The 16,257-nt window shown below is 39.4% G+C and overlaps 1 protein-coding gene and 1 non-coding gene across 8 annotated transcripts in view; both read left to right on the forward strand.

The window, feature by feature from the left end:
* The window catches only part of Rtl4 (retrotransposon Gag like 4), a 434,206-nt gene that overhangs the window by 344,196 nt on the left and 73,753 nt on the right, over nucleotides 1–16,257 (forward strand). The gene's annotated exons all lie outside the window — the stretch shown is intronic.
* Nucleotides 6,940–7,010, forward strand: Mir3472 (microRNA 3472). Its single transcript, NR_037309.1, has one exon. It is a non-coding gene; the product is annotated as a microRNA 3472 (primary transcript).

Genomic DNA, 16,257 nt, shown 5'->3' on the forward strand with positions numbered 1-16,257 from the left:
TTTAAATTTCAAATGATATCCCCCTTCCTAGTTAACCCTCCACACATACCCCATTCCATGCCCCTCTTTCCTATCCCCTTTGCCTCTGTGACGGGCTCCTCGACCAACTCACTCATTCCTGCTTCACCGCTCTAGCATCCTCCTACCATGGAACATCAAACCTCCACAAGGCCAAGGGCCTCCACTCCCATTGTGGTCAGGTAAGGCCATCCTCTGCTACATATGCAGCTGGACTCATGGATCCCTCCCTGTATACCCCTTGGTTGGTGGTCTAGCCTCTGGGAGCACTGGGTGATCTGGCCAGCCAATGTTGTTCTTCCTATGGGGTTGCAATCCCCTTTGACTCCTACAATCCTTCCCCTAGCTCTTCCCATGGCACATTATAGTGCATAGCTTTGGGTAAAAATGTACCACAAATAGATCATGTATAACTGTGTGAAACTGTGTGTAAAAGAGCATGCTAAATGCCTATGCTATACAAATGAGCCCAAAAGCCCATGTAACAATATAAAAATCCCACATCTAATCAGCATGGTATTTGAGCTGCCCATCTCTTTTTCTTTTCTTGTTTCTCCAGCCTGGTTCTGACCTTGGAAGTGTATCTTTAGATAAACTGTCTTGTTTCTGTTGGCAACTGTGTATCTCTTTTTAGTTCCTTCTTCTGGAACATAAAGAACCTTTATCTCTACTAGAGGAATGCTTTGATTCAAAACATCAGTCACTATATGTCTAGCATATTAGAATATGACCTTTTATTAGTTCAGTGAACCCACGTTCCAACAAGATGCCTGCCAGTTTTGGCCATTTGGTCCAATTCTTCCATGCACCTCTGGGTTTGTTTCCTTTTTTTACATAATAATTTTATCAACAAATTCTAGATGGCCACTGAACATACCTTGAAGAGAATAATGCCCCATTTTAAGGTACCCATTTTCAGAGTACTTAAATTTACAATGAGAATCATTCGTTCTCTCTTTTATCTCAAACATAATCTGCTAAGCCATTTACAATTAACCTGGAAAGTGTCCTGCCAACTGAAGACTGGATCTCATATTGATATTATTGCAGTATCCTTATGAAAACACTGAGTTCATTTATTGATATGAGAAGTGTTCCTTGATGTGTACACAGAGAGTAATTGAGGTGATAAATTAACCATTGTTATAAACACTTGCGGCAGATAGCGACTATCTCCATGCACAACTGAACCAGGCTGCAGGTTTTGAGCTCCAAATTGAGAATTGAGGAATGAAGTCATAGCACAATTTATTTTATGTTTAAAGTCCATGCCACAGACAACCCTAAATGATCAACTTTTCATTGTTTGTCTCATCCTGAAGGAATTATAATGTAGATTCTTTATCCTTGGTCTAGTGTAAAGATCAGCCCAATTAGTTACAAAGTAGAACTACATTCAGGCTAATTCACATCATAAACAGGAATTCCAATTATACTGGATGAAACGGCTAAGGAAACATTCTAGTAGAAGAAATAATTAAGAAAATATGCTATGTGTAGAAAATAATCCTGCAGTTATCTCTTTCATTTCTTTCTTAGTGTGTGCTATGTCACATATATATATGTAAATATATATATATATATATATATATATATATATATATATATATATATTCCATCAGATATTATAGTGAATATTATGGAAATTTATTGCATCTGTGGAAATCTACATTTTTATGAAACTATGAGACAAAAGCCTAAAGATAAAATGGTACATACACATATATTCTGTTAGATAGATTATAATTAACATTATCTAATTATGCATGTTTCCTCTATTTTCCCATATCTCCAGCTTGTAAATGCATATATTGATATGGTACCAACTCTGTTAAAATTCTAGATAATTTTATATCTATTTGATAAAGTCACTGAACTCTTACTTTAGAAAATGGTAGCTTCTTCAGTTATAAATTTATCACAACCTAAAATATGTTCACTGTCCATTACAGGGACCAATATAATTTTAACAATTTAAATAAAGGCTTCAGACAGGTGGAAATTCATATATACTATGTTGTAGGGTTTCTATTGGTGTGATAAAATGCCATGACTAAACAACTTGGGGAAGAAAGGCTTTCTTTCTTTCAGTTTATAACTCTTATAGCATACTCTATCACTGGCAGAAGTCAGGGCAGTATCTCAAGGCAGGAACCTGGAAGCAGAAGCTGATGCAGAGACCATGGAGGGGCGCTACTTACTGAATTGTTCCTCATGGCTTGCTCAGTCTAGTTTCTTATATGGCTCAGGTCACCAGTGCAAGGGTGGCAACACCCACAGTGAGCTGAGTCCTCTCACACCAACCACTAACTAAGAAAATAACATTACAGAGTTGTCAGTGAGCCAATCTGGTGGAGATATTTTCTCTATTTTTTTCCAAAACAACTCTAGCCTGTGTCACGTTGACATAAAAACCAGCCAGCATATATTGCAAGTGCCACTTATCAATGTGAGAGAAATAGAAGGCAGCATTGCCAGAGCTTCTACTCTGGTAAAGAAAGGTGACTATATCAAGTCAGGAATATGAAAATTTCAGGAATTTATCAGAGTGGAGCAGAGAATTTAAATTCTGTCTTAGATTATCTCTATCCCCTCTCAGTTTAATTGTTGTGTGTGTGTGTGTGTGTGTGTTAGAAACTAATCCTTAAAATATACTAAAGAAGATTTATTATATTCTACTAACGTATCGGTTCCAGAAAAACAAGTGCCTTATTTCCAATTATCCTCATAAGTATCTTTGATTCAACCAGTTGGATAATGAGCTCACTCCCAAACCAGTCACTGTGGCTAAGGGAGTATTGTTCTTCTGTGGACCAATCTTTAGCCACTTGCCCATTTCAGAATCTCAGGGTATGATTACATCAAACGGAAGTGGTTTGCTCTTTAATTAAAACAAAAATATTTTAGAAACAAAAGAGTAACCAATATGTTTTCTAGTATATAAATTACATTATTTAAATCATGTCTTAATCTCATTTGTACTGTTCTCAAGTTAACATCCATCTTAAAATGCAGCATGCAAGTTATGACAGCAAAGTTTGTTGACTGCTACAATGTTCATTAAGTTATGAAAGGATCTTACTGTACAAGAAAGCTGATATAGCCAGTTTGTGGTGTTTGTTAGCTAATCCTCTTCCCTCTACACATGTCCATTTCTAAATTGAATAATAATACTAGACAATCTTTCTACTGATGCCATCTTTAACCTCAACTGCCTATACTTCAGCCACCAGAAAGAATTAAGATAAGCTTTTAAATGTGAACTGATTTAAATGCCTCAGACTCAGAGAAGAGAATGTTATATTCGCTTATAAAATCAAAATTGTTCATATACTATAAACATGTTTGTGATTTTATTTTCTATACTTGTAGTATTGAGTATTCAATGAGTTAAACAAACTTTTAGCCCCTCCTAGGATGTATCTATAAATCAATGGTCACCTTTCAATGGCAGGTACAGATACTTAAACCCAACTTGTTCTTTTTTCAGAAATAAAGAAAAGCAAGCCAGTGACTCCCTAGCCCTATGTTTTGAGTGATTAAGAACATGAATCAAATTAATTTATATAATTTTGTTTGTGTGGTAGTGGAGCTTATTTTTGAGACAGTTTTCTCTGTGTGTAGTCCTGGCTTTCCTGAAACTCACTCTGTAGAGCAGACTGGCCTCCAACCTACAAAGATCATCCTGCCTCTGCCTTAAGATTAAAAAGATGTGCCACTACTACAAATTTTCATGACACCCAGCCAGTCTTTCTCTCTGCATCTTTGTATCCTACCAGAGGTACTGGCTACATCTTCATACTTTATATGGTGGTTAGGTGGTACCACTTAGCCTCTCTCATGCCATGGTAATAAAAGGAATCCCACAAGTATAGACCTTCCCTCATTAGATTATGGAGAAGAACACATTTTTTCCACTAGTTTCTGTAGAAGTCTTATCTATTTTTCATGTTGGCAAGAATTAGGTCAAGGGCTCATGTTTCAACTAATACTTTGATCAAGGAAATGATATTGTATGACTTACCTAGACTGATGTCTGTTCATATGTGATGATAGAAAGTACATTTAACAAAATCTAAACAGTGCTTATTAAAAGTCAAGGAAGAGTGGATTTCAGTATTTGTCTTAGTCAGGGTTTTACTACTGTGAACAGACACCAGGACCAAGGCAAGTCTTATAAAAAAAAAAAAAAACAACATTTAAGTGGGGTTGGCTTACAGGTTCAGAGGTTCAGTCCATTATCATCAAGTGGGAGCATGACAGCATCTAGGCAGGCATGGTCCAGGCAGAGCTGAGAGTTCTACATCTTTATTCAAAGGCTGCTAGTGGAAGACTAACTTCCAGGCAACTAAGTGACACACCTACTCCAACCAGGTCATACCTATTCCAACAAGACCACAACTCCAAATGGTGCCACTCCCTGGTCCAAGGATATACAAACCATCACATTCCACTCCCTGGCCCCCATAGACTTGTTCAAACACATGAGTCTATGGGGGGGGGCATATTTAAACATAGCATAATGCAAAATGCAATTAGTCCAACTTTCAAAGTCCTCATAGTCTATAGCAGTCTCAACAACAACAACAACAACAACAACAACAAAAAGACCAAATTTCAAGGTCTCTTCTGAGATTCGTCCAATAACTTAATTGTAATCCCCAAAGAGAGACAGGAAACCAGCTGGGCAAACTCCAAACTCTGCATCTCCATGGCGGATGTCAAGACAGTCTTAGATCTCCACTCCTTTTTCATCTTTGTCGATTGCAACAAACTGCTTTCTCCTGGGCTGGTTCCACTCCCTGTTAGCATCTTTCCTCAGCATGTATCCCATGGTTCTGGATCTTTAACATCTTTGAATCTCCAAGGCAATTTCAATGTAACAGCTTCTTGTTTCAGTGTCTGGGATTCCACTTGATCTTTTGGCCTCCTCTTAAGGGCTGGCATGACTTCTCCAGCTCTGCCCTTTGTAGCACTCTAAGCTCAGGTTGATCTACTCCACTATGGCTGCTGTTCTTGGTGATCACCCCATGGCACTGGCATTTCCAACACACTGGGGTGTTCCACTCCAACTAGGCTTCACCAATAGCCTCTCATAGGCTCTCTTCATGGTGCCAAGCCTCAAATCCTTTGCATGACCCCTTCAGTCCTGGGCCTTCAACTACAGCTGAGGCTACATCTTTTCCAATGGCTTTCCATGACCTCTCACAGTGCCAAGCCTCACCTTTTCTTCATGACACCTTCATGCCTTCAAAACCAGTACCACCTGGGTGACTCTTAATCATTACCAAGTCCAACCGCAGAATGAGGTGCAACCTTGGCTATCTCTGGAATACAGCTTATTTGTGCTCCCAGAAAACAATTCCCAGACGCTTTCATCTCATTGATGCTGGTCTCAATTATTGCTAATTTCTTAGCTCCAGCTAACCAGCATCAATTATCCCAGTAGTTCCTTTCATTCTTAATTCTAGGGCCAGAGTCACATGGCTGAAGCTGCCGAGTTTTGCTGCTTGCAAGAACTAGAACATGACCCACTTGTACTAGTACATTATCACTGGCTTTATGTTTTCCAAATCCTTCACTACCTAAGCTTGTTTGATCTGGATCTTGCTCTGTAGATAGACCTTGAATGCAGAGATCAGCATGCCTCTCTCCTGGGATTAAAGGTGTACACCACCATGCCTGGATCTAAATTTAGCTGGGTAGAATTTTGCCCCAAACTCCTACTACCTTAATGTGTTATCTTTTAGAAGACAGAATTTTTGCTCCATTTCACTTCCTGGTACCCCTTTAATACTTGAACCATATATTTTATATTTTTCCTTTCTACGTTTGCTATGCTTGTTCAAACTTCTCTTCATAAGACATAACAAGAGAATAAAGTATCTGCTGGGCATTTTTGAAACTTCCTTTGTCAGAGCAATTAATCTGAGTCTCTTCACCTTAGTCTCAGGCAGACTTTTTCAGACAATGTAGCCACATTCTTCACCAAAATACCACAAAGACAGTCTTTTTTTGTAATTTTTTTAATTAGGTATTTTTTAATTTACATTTCAAATGATATCCTCTTTCCTAGTTTCCTCTCCAAAAATCCCCCATCCCCTCCCCCTCCCCTTGCTCCCCAACATGGTCCCATTCCTGGTCCTGAAATTCCCCTATACTGGGGCATAGAGTCTTCACAGGACCAAGGGCCTCTTCTCTCATTGATGACCAACTAGGCCATCCTCTGCTACATATAGCTAGAGCAACAAGTTCCACCATGAGTTTTCTTTGATTGGTGGTATAGTTCCAAGGAACTCTGGGGGTACTGGTTAGTTCATATTGATGTTCCTTCCATGAGGCTTCAGTCCCATTCAGCTCATGGGGTATTTCTCTAGGTCCTTCATTGGTGACCTTGTGCTCCATCCAATGGATGACTGTGAGCATCCACATCTGTATTTTCCAGACACTGGCAGAGCCTCAGAGGAGATAAGTCCTGCCAGCAGGCTCTTGTTGGCAACTGTCTAGTGTCTGGGTTTCATGGTTGTTTATGGGGTGGATCCCCAAGTGGGGCAGTCTCTGGATGGTCATTCCTTCAGGTTCTGCTCTGAACATTGTCTCTAACTTCTTCCATGAGTATTTTGTTCCCCATTCTAAGAAGGAACGAAGTATCCACACTTTGGTCTTCCTTCTTGAGTTTCATGTGTTTTGCAAACTTTATCATGTGTATTGTACATTTCTGGGATAATATTCACTTAACAAAGAGTGCATATCATGTGAGTTCTTTTGTGATTGGGTAACCTCACTGAGGATGATAACCTTCTTATACATGCATTTGCCTAAGAATTTCATAAATTCATTGTTTTTACTAGATGAGTGGTACTCCATTGTGTAAATGTACCACATTTTCTGTATCTATTCTTCTGTTGAGGGACATTTGGGTTCTTTCCAGCTTCTGGCTATTATAAATAAGGCTGCTCCTTATTTATAATAGCCAGAAGCTGGAAGGAACCCAGATGCCCCTCAACAGAGGAATGGATACAGAAAATGTGGTACATCTACACAATGGAGTACTACTCAGCTATTAAAAAGAATGAATTTATGAAATTCCTAGCCAAATGGATCGACCTGGAGGGCATCATCCTGAGTGAGGTAACACATTCACAAAGGAACTCACACAATATGTACTCACTGATAAGTGGATATTAGCCCAAAACCTAAGATACCCAAGATATAAGATACAATTTCCTAAACACATGAAACTCAAGAAAAATGAAGACTGAAGTGTGAACACTATGCCCCTCCTTAGAAGTGGGAACAAAACACCCTTGGAAGGAGTTACAGAGACAAAGTTTGGAGCTGAGATAAAAGGATGGACCATGTAGACACTAGCATATCCGGGGATCCATCCCATAATCAGCTTCCAAATGCTGACACCATTGCATACACTAGCAAGATTATGCTGAAAGGACCCTGATATAGCTGCCTCTTGTCAGAGTATGCCTGGGCCTAGCAAACATAGAAGTGGATGCTCACAGTCGGCTATTGGATGGATCACATGGCCCCCAATGAAGGAGCTAGAGAAAGTACCAAAGAAGCTAAAGGGATCTGCAACCCTATAGGTGGAACAACATTATGAACTAACCAGTACCCCGGAGCTCTTGACTCTAGCTGCATATGCATCAAAAGATGGCCTAGTCGGCCATCACTGGAAAGAGAGGCCCATTGGACACGCAAACTTTATATGCCCCAGTACAGGGGAACGCCAGGGCCATAAAAGGGTAGTGGGTGGGTAGGGGAGAGGGGGTGGGTGGCTATGGGGGACTTTTGGTATAGCATTGCAAATGTAAATGAGCGAAATACCTAATAAAAAATGGAAAAAAAAAACTAGAGAAAATAAATAAATAAATAAATAAATAAATAAGGCTGCTATAAACATAGTGGAGCCTGTGTCCATTTATAAGTTGGAACATCTTCTGGATATATGCCCAAGAGAGGTATTACTGGATCTTCCAGAAGTACAATGTCCAATTTTCTGAGGACCCCCCAAACTGATTTCCAAAGTGGTTGTACCAGCTTGTAATCCCACCAGCAATGGAGGAGTGTTCCTCTTCCTCCACATCCTGCCAGCATCTGCTGTCACCTGAATTTTTGATATTAGCCATTCTGACTGGTGTGAGGTGGAATCTCAGAGTTGTTTTGATTTGCATTTCCCTGGTGATTAAGCATGTTGAACATTTTTTTCAGGTGCTTCTCAGTCATTCATTATTCCACAGTTGAGAATTCTTTGTTTAGCTGTGCACCCCATTTTTAATAGGGTTATTTGATTTTCTGGAGTCCATCTTCTTGAGTTCTCTCTATATATATATTTGCTATTAGTCCCCAATCAGATTTAGTATTGGTAAAGATGCTTTCCCAATATGTTGGTGGCCTTTTTGTCTTCTTGACAGTGTCTTTTGCCTTACAGAAGCTTTGCAATTTTATGAGGTCCCATTTGTCAATTCTTGATCTTATAGCATAAGCCATTACTGTTCTGTTCAGGAATTTTTCCCCTGTGTCCATATCTTTGAGTCTTTTCACCACTTTCTCCTCTAAAAGTTTCAGATTCTCTGGTTTTATGTGGAGTTCCTTGGTCCACTTATACTTGAGCTTTGTACAAGTAAATAACAATGGATCAATTCTCATTCTTCTACATAAAAACTGTCAGTTGTGCCAGCACCATTTGTTGAAAATACTGTCTTTTTTTCCACTGGATGGTTTTAGCTCCCTTGTCAAAGATCAAGTGACCATAGGTATGTGGGTTCATTTCTGAGTCTTCAATTCTATTCCATTGATCTACCTGTCTGTTGCTGTACCAGTACCATGCAGTTTTTAACACAATTGCTCTGTAGTACAGCTTGAGTTCAGGCATGGTGATTCCATCAGAGGTTCTTTTATTGTTGAGAATAGTTTTTGCTATCCTAGGTTTTTTGTTATTCCAGATGAATTTGCAAATTGCCCTTTCTAACTCTGTGAAGAATTGAGTTGGAATTTTGATGGGGATTGCATTGAATCTGTAGATTGCTTTCAGCAAGATAGGCATTTTTACTATATTAATCCTGCCAATCTATGAGCATGGGAGATATTTCCATCTTCTGAGACCTTCTAATTCTTTCTTCAGAGACTTGAAGTTCATGTCATACAGATCTTTCACTTCCATAGTTAGAGTCACACCCAAGTATTTTGTATTATTTGTGACTATTGTGAAGGGTGTTGTTTCCCTAATTTCTTTCTCAGCCTGTTTATTCTTTGTGTAGAGAAAGGCCACTGATTTGATTGAGTTTATTTTATGTCCAGCTACTTCACTGAAGCTATTTATCAGGTTTTAGAGTTCTCTGGTGGAATTTTTAGGCTCACTTATATATACTATCATATCTTCTGCAAATAGTGATATTTTGAGTTCTTCCTTTCCAATTCATATCCCCTTTACCTCTTTTTGTTGCTCTGGCTAAGACTTCAAGTACTATATTGAATAGGTATGGAGAAAGTGGGCAGCCTTGTCTAGTCCCTGAGTTTAGCATCACAGTATTTTTTAACTTAATTTTTATTTTCTGAGAAGTCATACATGCGTATAGGATTTAGGTCATTCTCCTTCACCTGCTTCAAATTCTTTCTCAGATAGACTACTCCTTCTCAAGAACACTAGGGGTATTTTAAAAGGGCATAGGAAAATGTAATATATATATATATATATATATATATATATATATATATATATATATATATACCATTTTAGCTAATGATCCATTCTAAGAAGCATAGACTATCTAACAAAATCCTTAGTCCCATGCTTAAGAAACCTCCCTTTGTGTTATTAGTCACAAAGATATTATAGACTCCTACAACACTGTGGACTCTTGCTATTGTCATTAGTTTACTTCTAGAACCTGAGGTAAGAGCTTAGAAGACACCCAACACTGCACTCAGGGCTTTGAAAACTCAGGCTGGAGGGGCTAAGAATAAATTTCTCAGTAATCCATGCATTGTTACTGATGTATTACTGCTAGTCTGCCGTTATTAGCAATAGGTCTCTGAGATATCAAATTTTAAGAACTATGCAGTTTCATTAAATAAATATGATCATGATTCGATTTCAGAATCAGTTACTAAAAAGTAGCTAGGACTTGAACAAAACTATAGTTTGGGGTTTTCTACCTTTCTTGCCTTACAATGACTCTTGGAAAGATTCTGTAGCTTGATGACTACTTCCAGTTACAAGAATGATTTCATTTTGAACATTATGACTTTCTTTAAAAAAAAAAAACAACTTACCTATATATTCAAAATTCCTTTATGTGTTATCATGCTTTTTAGTGCAGCGGTCGACAGCACAGAAGGAGAAACTTTCTGTCTATCCTTAATATTACACTGTTCTCACCTCTATCCCCTGCATCTTTGGACTAAAGAGGAAAACACAAGTCCTCCTCCTCCTCCTCCTCCTCCTCCTCCTCCTCCTCCTCCTTCTCCTCCTCCTTCCTTTTCCTCCTCCTCCTCCTTCTCCACCCACTTCTTCCTCTTCCTCTTCTTCAATTTAATTGATGCTTCTGAATTTTATTATAGCTAAGGCTGGCTGCCCAAATTATGACTAACATTGAAATCCAAGCTCTTTAGTGAAGCATGTTTATCAGTTCTGAATTCATTTTCATAGGTACCACAACAACGCACAGCATCATGATGCAGAATAGGTACGCCTCCACCCCCACCACTAACCAGAACTAATGCACATTTTGAAAGCTGCAATTTTTCAAATGGGTGAAGTAATTTACTAAATTGGACCAAAGTTCTTATAGGAATATGGAATAATGGTTCATAGTTTCTTATACACAGTTAATGCAGAATAATCATAATAATAGCAATTGTGAGCAATAAATGTTAGTTATGTAAGGATAATGCTTTTTCCTCCATATGTGTGATATACATTAATCCCCCTTTTCATGAACTAGAAGCTAGAGTGTCATTCTATAGCTTTTCTTGTTTCCTGTCCCTCAGCCACTATTTTGCACATTGTACTGTTGATCCTTTCTCTTTTGACATCTCCTAATACTGACACTACTTTCACTCCTGGGTTCATTTTCATCAAGCTTTTTGCACGTGGGACATAAGATTTCTCAGGATTTTGGTACAACTCTTTGTGCCTGATTCAGGTCTTTTAAGTATTAGAGTTTATTGATCTAGAAGTTATCAAGAACCAAAACATGAGGATTCACATAGAGAACAAGGGATGATTAACATGTAACAGAATAGAGCATTGATGAGATATGTTAGAAACAATTTCCAGGCAGCCACTATTTTTGTTACATAGCTAAGGACCTATATCAGAGTACTTATAAGAATTCCTTCAGTGCATAAAAGAACAAACACATTGGTTTCTTTTCACTTTTACCTTCTTTGTTTTATATTTATTTGACATATATATATGACATATTTTGTCATATAATAATCTATATTGCTAAGTTGTTATACAATTTACTGTTTCTTTTTCATTCTTTCCTAAATTTGTTTTAATATTTCTCTTTGGCATTTTGATCACAAGAATGTTATGGCAAATAAACTCATTAGTCAGAACCTTAATTAATAATTCTGTAATATTTTTATACTGTATATTATAAAAACATAAAAGTGTGCTATTAATCCTGATAAGCAAAATGAGTCATTTAAGATAGTCATGGAACTCAATTCATAATGGTATATTTTATGACAATGCATCTAGAGTTATATTTGGTACAGGGAGTCAAAGGAGCAAACGAAAGACAAAGATAAAAATGCTTAGTTCATCTGTGGTGGTTTTAACATGCTTGGCCCATGGGAAGTGGCCTTATTGAAGGAGGTGCAGCCTTGTTAGAGGAAGTGTGTCACTGTGGAGGTAGGGCTTTGACATACCCTACATATGCTTAAGTCTGCCCAGTGTGATCCAGATCCTCTTCTTGACTGACTGCAGAAGATAGTTTCCTTGTGTTTGCCTTCAGATCAAGATGTAGAATTTTTGGCTTCTCCAGCACCAAGTCTGCCTATGGAATGCCTTATTTCCCACCATGATGATAGTGGACTGAACCTGTGAAACTGTCAGTCAGCCCCAATTAAATGTTTGCCTTTATAAGAGCTTCCTTGGTCATGATGTCTCTTCACAGTAATAAGACTCTAAATACACTCTAAGACACTATCTAAATAAAATCTACTTTAAGTTAGTCAGCACATAAGATAGAAAACAGTCACAACATTTACATGCATATGCATATATCATCTTATTCAAAAGTTCATCCTAAAATTTGCATAACATATCATGTTGCCAATTGCACAGCTGTCTTTCCTTCTTAAAGGAAAAGGTTGTGCCAGGCTGAGTTGCTACTCCAGTTGGTAAACAAGATAATATGGTACATGGGAAAACAGACAAGTACACCCCCACACGTACCCCACATACACACATGCATGCATATATACACCTACATACCCCAACTACCAATAGTTTTATTCAAGAAATTTAGAAGAATTCAACTATCAATCTTTCTACCCATATTCTTAACCCTGGGGTTTATGGTTTTACTTTTATCTTCTTTCTTCCTATCTTGCTACCTTCTATTTCTGTCCTTGGGGAAATACAAGTGTTATAGTTTAGGTTTTTGCATCAATTCTCTAAAACATTTTTTGAAACTCTATAATTTACTTTGTATCCTCTTTATTTCAAAACTAAATATTTGAAGCTTTGTCATGATTCTGACAAGATACTCCTATAAAGGCACCCGAGGGGAGGCGACCTCAGCCTCAGCAGCAGCGGTCGCCATCTGGGTTCCGGGACTCCGCGGGACCTAGGAAATTAGTCTGAACAGGTTAGAGGGTGCGCCAGAGAACCGGACAGCTTCTGGGACGGGCAGAAGCACAGAGCCGCTGAGGCAGCAGCCTGGGCGGGCCGCAGACAACCGGCCACCATCCGGACCAGAGGACAGGTGTCCGCCTGGCTTGGGAGGCGACCTCAGCCTCAGCAGCAGCGGTCGCCATCTTGGTTCCGGGACTCAGCAGAACTTAGGAAATTAGTCTGAACAGGTGAGAGGGTGCGCCAGAGAACCGGACAGCTTCTGGGACGGGCGGAAGCACAGAGCCGCTGAGGCAGCAGCCTGGGCGGGCCGCAGATAACCGGCCACCATCCGGACCAGAGGACAGGTATCCGCCTGGCTTGGGAGGCGACCTCAGCCTCAGCAGCAGCGGTCGCCATCTGGGTTCCGGGACTCCGCGGGACCTAGGAAATTAGTCTGAACAGGTTAGAGGGTGCGCCAGAGAACCGGACAGCTTCTGGGACGGGCAGAAGCACAGAGCCGCTGAGGCAGCAGCCTGGGCGGGCCGCAGATAACCGGCCACCATCCGGACCAGAGGACAGGTGTCCGCCTGGCTCGGGAGACGGCCTTGGCCTCAGGAGCAGCGGTCACCATCTTGGTTCCAGGACTCCCTGGAACTTAGGATTTTAGTCTGCACAGGTGAGAGTCTGCACCACAGAAGCTGACAGCTTCTGGGAACTGCCAAAGCAACACAGCTTCTGAGAGAGGCCCTGTTTTGGGCCTTTTTCTTCGACCAGGAGGAGGTCCAAAAACAAGATATCTGCGCACCTTCCCTGTAAGAGAGCTTGCCAGCAGAGAGTGCTCTGAGCACTGAAACTCAGAGGAGAGAATCTGTCTCCCAGGTCTGCTGAGAGACGGTAACAGAATCACCAGAAGAACAATCTCTAAACAGAGTCAACTATAACTACTAACTCCAGAGATTACCAGATGGCGAAAGGTAAACGTAGGAATCCTACTAACAGGAACCAAGACCACTCACCATCATCAGAACCCAGTACTCCCACTTCGCCCAGTCCAGGGCACCCCAACACACCCGAAAACCTAGACCTAGATTTAAAAGCATATCTCATGATGATGGTAGAGGACATCAAGAAGGACTTTAATAAATCACTTAAAGAAATACAGGAGAACACTGCCAAAGAGTTACAAGTCCTTAAAGAAAAACAGGAAAACACAATCAAACAGGTAGAAGTCCTTACAGAAAAAGAGGAAAAAACATACAAACAGGTGATGGAAATGAACAAAACCATACTAGACCTAAAAAGGGAAGTAGAAACAATAAAGAAAACTCAAAGTGAGGCAACACTGGAGATAGAAACCCTAGGAAAGAAATCTGGAACCATAGATTTGAGCATCAGCAACAGAATACAAGAGATGGAAGAGAGAATCTCAGGTGCAGAAGATTCCATAGAGAACATCGGCACAACAATCAAAGAAAATGGAAAATGCAAAAAGATCCTAACTCAAAATATCCAGGAAATCCAGGACACAATGAGAAGACCAAACCTACGGATAATAGGAGTGGATGAGAATGAAGATTTTCAACTCAAAGGACCAGCAAACATCTTCAACAAAATTATTGAAGAAAACTTCCCAAATATAAAGAAAGAGATACCTATGAACATACAAGAAGCCTACAGAACTCCAAATAGACTGGACCAGAAAAGAAATTCCTCCCGACACATAATAATCAGAACAACAAATGCACTAAATAAAGATAGAATACTAAAAGCGGTAAGGGAAAAAGGTCAAGTAACATACAAAGGCAAGCCTATCAGAATTACACCAGATTTTTCACCAGAGACTATGAAAGCCAGAAGAGCCTGGACAGATGTTATACAGACACTAAAAGAACACAAATTCCAGCCCAGGCTACTATACCCAGCCAAACTCTCAATTACCATAGATGGAGAAACCAAAGTATTCCACGACAAAACCAAATTCTCACATTATCTCTCCACGAATCCAGCCCTTCAAAGGGTAATAACAGAAAAAAACCAATACAAGAACGGGAACAATGCCCTAGAAAAAACAAGAAGGTAATCCCTCAACAAACCTAAAAGAAGACAGCCACAAGAACAGAATGCCAACTTTAACAACAAAAATAACAGGAAGCAACAATTACTTTTCCTTAATATCTCTTAACATCAATGGTCTCAACTCCCCAATAAAAAGACATAGACTAACAAACTGGCTACACAAACAAGACCCAACATTTTGCTGTTTACAGGAGACACATCTCAGAGAAAAAGATAGACACTACCTCAGAATAAAAGGCTGGAAAACAATTTTCCAAGCAAATGGACTGAAGAAACAAGCTGGAGTAGCCATCCTAATATCTGATAAGATTGACTTCCAACCCAAAGTCATCAAAAAAAGACAAGGAGGGGCACTTTGTTCTCATCAAAGGTAAAATCCTCCAAGAGGAACTCTCAATTCTGAATATCTATGCGCCAAATACAAGGGCAGCCACATTCATTAAAGAAACTTTAATAAAGCTCAAAGCACACATTGCACCTCACACAATAATAGTGGGAGACTTCAACACACCACTTTCACCAATGGACAGATCATGGAAACAGAAACTAAACAGGGACACACTGAAACTAACAGAAGTGATGAAACAAATGGATCTGACAGATATCTACAGAACATTTTATCCTAAAACAAAAGGATATACCTTCTTCTCAGCACCTCATGGTACCTTCTCCAAAACTGACCACATAATAGGTCACAAAACAGGCCTCAACAGATTCAAAAATATTGAAATTGTCCCATGTATCCTATCAGATCACCGTGCACTAAGGCTGATCTTCAATAACAAAAAAAATAACAGAAAGCCAACACTCACGTGGAAACTGAACAACACTCTTCTCAATGATACCTTGGTCAAGGAAGGAATAAAGAAAGAAATTAAAGACTTTTTAGAGTTTAATGAAAATGAAGCCACAACGTACCCAAACCTTTGGGACACAATGAAAGCATTTCTAAGAGGGAAACTCATAGCTCTGAGTGCCTCCATGAAGAAACGGGAGAGAGCACATACTAGCAGCTTGACAACACATCTAAAAGCTCTAGAAAAAAAGGAAGCAAATTCACCCAAGAGGAGTAGACGGCAGGAAATAATCAAACTCAGGGGTGAAATCAACCAAGTGGAAACAAGAAGAACTATTCAAAGAATTAACCAAACGAGGAGTTGGTTCTTTGAGAAAATCAACAAGATAGATAAACCCTTAGCTAGACTCACTAGAGGGCACAGAGACAAAATCCTAATTAACAAAATCAGAACTGAAAAGGGAGACATAACAACAGATCCTGAAGAAATCCAAAACACTATCAGATCCTTCTACAAAAGGCTATACTCAACAAAACTGGAAAACCTGGACGAAATGGA

Source organism: Mus musculus, chromosome X (genome assembly GCF_000001635.26).
Source record: "Mus musculus strain C57BL/6J chromosome X, GRCm38.p6 C57BL/6J".
In the NCBI taxonomy this organism is placed as follows: Eukaryota; Metazoa; Chordata; class Mammalia; order Rodentia; family Muridae; genus Mus; species Mus musculus.